Here is a 7,879-nt window from a genome sequence, read left to right as displayed (position 1 = left end):
CTGGATGTCACGTGTTGCGCAAAGTTTATTGTTTGTTTTCAGCAACCATCTCCAAAGCAAGGTTAAGGTTGATAGTCGACGAGTTCTCGGAACAGATACAATCTCTCGCGACAGAAGCGATGTTCATTCCATTAAAGCAGCGAGATTTGTTTGTTTCATGTTAGCACAATGACCAGCCGTCTTTACTTTTTCCCAACTAATGTCAGGTACCCATTAGAGCTGGGTGAATTTAGAGGCGCCCGAAGATCCCGAAATTAACAAAACCAGTCTTCAACAGGATTCGAACCTCGGACCCCCGGTTTGGAAGCAAAGCTCTTTACCGCTCAGCCACCGTCCCTCGTTATTTTGAAAATGGTGGATGCATTTCTTGCATTAAAATAGTGGAGATATGTTTAAATGAATGCTCAGTCCTTGACCATATCATGTCAGAAATGTTTGAGAACCACTGGATTCTTTCATGAGCTACTTGTCATCAACACACTCCAACGTACTTACTGTCTCCTTCACCTTTTATGTTTGTTTACTTCCGGGGCACCACATTATCACGGGAGATACGACGCCGCCAGCCAATGAATGAAACTGTTACATAAAACACATTATCGCCCGAGATATGACGCCCCCAGCCAATGAATGGAGCTGTTACATAAAGCACTTCCAGCGCGAATTTGTTTACATGTCCCACTTCCTGTGGAGTTCATCGTTGTCGCTTAGCCGAATGACATAACTGTCTTCACCCCAGGACTAGCTTCAAACGAAATGTACTCCTCAGGTTTTGACTTTCAACAGCGTCACTTGAAGATGTTTTTAAGGAACGGGTACATCTATCCAAAGTTGTGCCATATATCTACGAAGCAAGGACGCGTTAAAAGAATATAGTTAAGAGGGATGCCTCAAAATATAGATGATGGTGAGCTGGGAATGAAAGATAAACCGGAAGTCAGCGCCCGAGGCGAGTGATGTAAGCGGAAAGATGGCAGACACAATTGGCAGACGATCTTTCTGCATACGGTACCTCAAAATATAGCTGATGGTGTGCTAGGGATAAAAGATAAACCGGAAGACAGCGCCCGAGGCGTGTGACGTAGGCGGAAAGATGGCAGACACAACTGGCAGACGATCTTTCTGCATGTCGCCTCGATGCCTTTCGGGATATACTGAAGAGACAGAAAGTCAGAAATGGCTACGAACAAGATGGAGGTATAAGATATAGAGCAGTGCAAGGAGCAACAGATAATACAACACATGGTTTGAATCCTCAAGCAGTGATTTAATGGTTTTATTAGAAAAAGACGCCGAAAACATGTATCAGTTATCCCACACTCACATATCATATATATAAGATAAGATAAGATAAGATATCAAATTCATAGAAGCACCTATTTTTCGACTCAGAAGCGGACACAACAGAATGAGATAACGAATGTTCCGGACGCTTAAAGTCGGGACGAGCGAAACCTGCCCTTGTGGAGCATCACCAGAGAATGCTGACCATGTCCTTCAAAGCTGCATACTATATCAAGAGGCCCGAACAAGACTCTGGTCACAAAGCCCTCCTATAGAACAAAAACTATACGGAGAACTGCTTGATCTGGAAACCACTGCGCGGTTCATCTCAGATATAGGATTACTGATCTGAACCCTCCGACATGTGAAATGAGAACGAAGAAGTAGAAAAAGAAATAGGAGCGCCATCCTGTCTTCATAGTGGATCTGTTTAAAGTCTTTTCAGTCGTCAAATTGGTCTTCTGATGCAACATTTATCAATTGGTCTTCTGATGCAGCAATTATTAATTGGTCTACTGATGCAACATTTATCAATTGGTCTTCTGATGCAGCAATTATTAATTAGTCTACTGATGCAACATTTATGGATTGGTCAAGTCTACTGATGCAACATTTATGGATTGGTCAAGTCTACTGATGCAACATTTATGGATTGGTCAAGTCTACTGATGCAACATTTATGGATTGGTCAAGTCTACTGATGCAACATTTATGGATTGGTCAAGTCTACTGATGCAACATTTATGAATTGGTCTTTCGATGCAACATTTATGAATTGGTCTTCTGATGCAACATTTATGAAATGGTCTTCTGATACAACATTTATGAATTGGTCTTCTAATGCAACATTTTCCAATTGATCTTCTGATGCAACATTTATCAACTGGTCTACTGATGCAACATTTATGAATTGGTCTACTGATGCAACATTTATGAATTGGTCTTCTGATGCAACATTTATGAATTGGTCATCTGATGCAACATGTATCAATTGGTCATCTGATGCAAAATTTATGAATTAGTCTACTGATGCAACATGTATCAAATGGTCATCTGATGCAACTTTTATCAATTGGTCTTCTGATGCAACATTTATGAATTGGTCTTCTGATGCAACATTTATGAATTGGTCTTCTGATGCAACATTTATGAATTGGTCTTCTGATGCAACATTTATGAATTGGTCTTCTGATGCAACATTTATGAATTGGTCTTCTGATGCAACATTCATCAAGAGATTACAACAACAAAAAAAGAGTATCGTGTGTCGAATTCTCGTTTGTGACTTTATGTAGGACTTAGAATTTTGTGGATATCCTCCCATTGCAACCAAAGTGAAGGATACAGACTATTTCAAGAAAGTTCTTCCGCCATCGATGTCAGAGAAAGACGGGTCAAACAGCTAGTTCCGCACTTGACAAACTTCGCATTGGCTTGAAAATTCAATATGCTAATTCGTGGTTACTTAGTGATGAAGTGTCTAGATCTACGTGGCATCATTAAAACTAGTGAGAATCCCCGAATAGCTTTGCAAAGACGGTACCATGTCAGATATGTAATCCAGCTAAACATAGGCTGGCGGTGAAGTCAAAGCTAACTCGCCTAGAACAGCAACCCCCATATCTATTTTAAGTAATTCGAATGCAAAAATCTACAATGTTCATAAAGTGTATAATAATAATAATAATAATAATAATCTTTATTGTCCGTATGGAAATTTGTCTTACAATTTGTGCATTACACCAAACAAAAAAACATTATAACTATAAGAAATCAAAGTGTACATTCACACCAGACTCACTCATAATTTACATGTGACAAAGTTTATACCAGATTGTTCTTATTTAATGATTTGATTGCCAGGGGAACAAAAGAGTGTTTGTGTCTGTTTGTCTTTACTATAGGTGTCTTGTGTCTCTTTTGTGATGGTATGGACCCCCATTCCTAAGTTACAACTATTTATATTAACTTTTGAAGTAATCGAATAACTGTTATGGGGTGTGCGTGTGTTTCTATGGTGACGGTGAGAAGAAGCTAATGATTGGCTGGTGGCTATGCAGTATGAATGATGCAAGGTAAGCGGCACTGTTGTAAGCTGTCTTGGGTGCGCAAGACAAGTCCAGGAAGCCAGAGTGAAAAGACGTGTTTTTTTTTTGTGAGTTAGATTTCTTTACAATGTAAGTTTATTTCATCTCAAGTAGAATTTATCTATAAGCCTACATTGTAATAAAAAGTTATATTTAGTTTTGTTCACAAGGAAGTCATTAAAGTTATTTGAAGTTTTATTAGTTTAGACATACGCCTACAGTTGACTATCAGCCAATAGCATGCATACACGATGGTTGAGCTCGCGCCTTCATTTAAACCGCCCCCCCCCCCGAACATTTATACGGTTCAAATCTGGATGTAACAATATTGAAATGTAACAATAATTAGCATATACAATTAAACATTGCCCTCGAAGTTCATTGTCACAGATTGTGTTCTATTCCTGGATGTCACGTGTTGCGCTAAGTTTATTGTTTGTTTTCTGCAACCATCTCCAAAGCAAGGTTAAGGTTGATAGTCGACGGGTTCTCGGAACAGATATCATCTCTCGCGACAGAAGCGATGTTCATTCCATTAAAGCAGCGAGATTTGTTTGTTTCAGTTGCTGGTTGCTAAATATAGCTTGAGGGAGATAACACAAAGTTTTTGAAGTGACAGAAAAAGTCAGTTGTAACTATGAACTTGAACGAAGAGAGTTAACTAGTTTAATTTTATTGTACAGTAGGTCTATTTTATTTAAGCGATTCCTAATTCCAGAATTAAAGCTTTGTATTTATTGTTTCAAAATCTTCATTGTTTGAATTAATAGTTTGCATTTGAATCTCCAGCATAACGATTTTATGTGAGTGTTCAGTAATTGTTTAAAAGTAGAAATCTATACTACAGTATAACATTGAAAACGCATTGACTGATCAACACAATCTCATCGTAGCTTCAAGACATATTCACATCCAGAACTCAAATATAAATGATCGTTGCACTGGAGTACGCCCCCTTCCCGAGTAAAATTTTGAAATGGAAGTATAGGGCACTAGTAATGAAAGCGAATCACTCTTCGACTGACCATCTCGTGACATTGGTTAAAGAACCGATGACCGGTGGCTAAATAGAGCTAGATATCCAGGTTTCAACGTTTTAGAAATTAAAAGGCTAGTTACGAGGGGGTCGAGGTATTTTTCAAGCTGTCCACATTTTTTCAGCATTAATTTAAGAATTTTGGAAAATTGTTCTTTGTTCTCTGCTTAGAGTAGAGTATGTTCTGTTGTCACAGATAAATAAATGACTGTAGACATTAATTAATAATAACAATAATAATAACAACAGAGACTTTGTGTTTATACAAGTAGACATAGAAGACCATCTTTTTTATTACGTCACATCCTGTTACGTACTTTCTCAACAAACATTGACGCAATATAAACATATTAGCACATCCTTCCTTTTAAAGTTTTTATCACATCCTTCCTTTTAAAGTTCTTAAGACTGATATCTACTACGAACCTTAACAATTCGACCACTTCTGGCTGTCTTGACTGGCACAACAAGTTCTCTAGACGTTGCTCTATAACTGTCTGTTTCGTTTGTTCCAACAGTTTGCTGTTCATTGTCTTCATCGATATCATAGTACCCAGGGATGTCTTCATCGAAACTCTTGTTCAAAAAGCGTTGATTTTCTTCTGTATGTTTTTCCATCGTTTGTCTTTATGATGTAAGATCTGGGTGATGGATGTTTTTTTTTACCGACAACTGCTGAGTCCCGTGGGGGTGCCTAAGGAGGTGCGAGAGCATCCTCATTGCACTGCGCGGAGTTGTAAAAAAGCTCCCACAACTTTGTCACAAGAAGAAGATGAAGAAGAAGAACGACAACTGCTCTCTGCCATGTTTGTCCTAGACGTACTCTCCCTTTCTGTCCGACAGAGTAATCTTTAGGTAGTCTTGCTTTTGCATCGTGTTTCACTTTGCTAGTAATATTTGTTTTACATATTTTCTTCCTGAATAAGTCTTTTTTTTTTTAATGAACGCCTTGCTTCAGCTTTTTTTTTTGAAGTTTCAACAGGTCGGAGGCAGTGTTCGAGATTTTCATGTCCGATTTAGGTAGGCCCATAAATATATGTATTGTCTGTGGTTTTCATTTTATGAATAATTTTTTGTTATATTTTTTAAGTTATCAATTTCTTTGGAAAGAAGAGTTACCCACTGAAGGATTTCTTTTAGTTACCTACCATAGACATATATAAATATAGACTGGCCGATAAAAGAGTTTTATGAAACGAAAATTTGTGACTTGCAATTTTGTGTACTTTATTATACAGCATTGTAGTTTTGTTTAATCTCTAAGACTGAAGATCATGCAACTTTTCAGAATTCGGAAATCCGACAACAATAGATATACATGTTTTCAAGTAACATGAAGTTATTCCCTTTTTCCAGTCGATATTTATTGATGTCTATGTTACCTACCGTACGTACGCCATTGTTATACAATGTTACATGACTTTGTGCTGACTGTCCCCGTTGGTCAGTCTAGTAATCACAACAAATGTCCGTAAGGGTCAATAAAGCAGTGTTAGTCTTACTGGATCCTGCTCGAGTGGTAGGCCATGCGCTCTGGACTGTCGTTCGGTCGTCTCGATGGTCCCGGGTTCAAAACCTGCCCGCTGCCATCCCCCGTCGTCCTGCGGGAGGTTTGAACTAGGACGTAAATTATCTTCAACTCTGAAGGAACATCTGACACGTATAAAAGAGTTTACATTTTCAAATCTAGATTTTAATTTCATTTGATTGGTAAAAAATTATTAACCTAAAAATATAATCTTTGATCTTTGTACTGTTTGAATTTAACTAACTATAGATGAAGCAACCGTAGGCCAACAGAAACATATGACCTTTGACCTTGACATCATCTGCCCTATAGACCAGAAGGTCTGAGCTTTACTTTTACTTTGGATGAAACAAAAAAAAAAGATGTTTAGATATCGAGAATTTTTTTTTTCCCACTATTTTTTTTTTACATTTACCTATCCCTTAGTCTGTTGGACCGTTGGGGCACCAAGCAAGATTTCTCGGCCGTCTTTTTCCATTCCTCCCTGTCTTTTGCCTTGTTTAGAACCTCTTTCAATGACAGGCCCGTCCATTCTTTTACGTTGTCCTCCCGTCGCTTTCTCTGTCTGCCTCTTCTTCTTTTCCTGGTACTGTTCCCTGAAGGAAGGTCTTTGCGAGCCCCGAAGATCTTGTTATTATCTCCCACTATTAAAGTTATGTAAATCATAAACAAACAAACAAATGATGGTTAGGAATTTTTAGCATTTTATTTTTGGCACACAGATGCTAAATTTCGAGAATAAGCCAGCGGTTCTCAACCTTTTAGGCTAGGCGATCCCTTTTTACAATCCCCCACTCTGCCGCGACCTCTCCCCCCCCCCCGCCCCACAGCTAAATTTCGAGAATAAGCCATGGAGTCTATGGCATCCAAGATTGCCCAATCTATCAGTTTTTATTTGTTAGGTAACTTAAAGAGTAAAATTTAGATTACAGTAACAACACGCATATAACTGAAGAGTTAACAAGTGAAAAACAGCTTAAATTAGGTGTTATTGTATTTTTTTGTTTTGATCAGCCATAATTTGTAATAGATCTAGACCAGCGGTTCTCAACCTTTTAGGCTCGGCGACCCCTTTTTACAACCCCCCACTCTGCCGCGACCCCCCCCCCCCCGCCCCACAGCAATAGAAGAATAGACCCAATAAATCCATTTTTTTTCGATGGTCTTAGGCGACCCCTGGCAAATCGTCAATCGACCCCCAAAGGGGTCGCGACCCACAGGTTGAGAACCCCTGATCTAGACTAACAATAATACATCTGTGCGATTAGAGCTATTTTTACCACTTGTTTTTGTTTAGCGCTATTTATATGCTTTTGGCTTTTTCTCAATGCGCTATGTTGCTGTCACTTGTCTGGACTAGTTGAGGTAAAAAAGGGGGATGGGGAAGAAGGCGGTATCTCTTGTGAATGTTACCGTGATCGCTTTTTTAAATGCATAAAAGAAAATGTACGTTTGAAATTGAACTCAGGGCTCAGGCCTCCTCAAGGGGACTAATGGGGTAGTTCCGGATCTCTTCTCAGTCACGTGGGTGTGTTTTGTTTACATTAATGACCTTATTGATTTCGTTGTAATTTAAACATGAAAATAGTCTAGATCTATACATCTTTAAGTAATAACAAGTATGTTACAATAATTTCACTATTATTTTTGATTATTTAGTAGGTCTACTAGATCTAGGCTAGCACTAAATCTAGATCTACATCTTATCATAGGAAGATATTGCCATGTATAAGACCACAGTCACGTGACTTTTTATAAAGTAGGTCAGAGACTCGGAACTACCTCATTCAGCTTATACCACCACTTTCCCATTCACATACAACATGTAACGGGGCATTGTGATCTTGCAGATTCTTTACCGATATATATGTATTGTTCACTATAGGAATAGACAACATAACATTCGCCGTTTTTTAATAGCGATGGTCATGCCAGGTCATGCGT

Source organism: Biomphalaria glabrata, chromosome 6, assembly GCF_947242115.1.
Source record: "Biomphalaria glabrata chromosome 6, xgBioGlab47.1, whole genome shotgun sequence".
In the NCBI taxonomy this organism is placed as follows: Eukaryota; Metazoa; Mollusca; class Gastropoda; family Planorbidae; genus Biomphalaria; species Biomphalaria glabrata.
Note: the sequence above shows the minus strand (reverse complement) of the source record.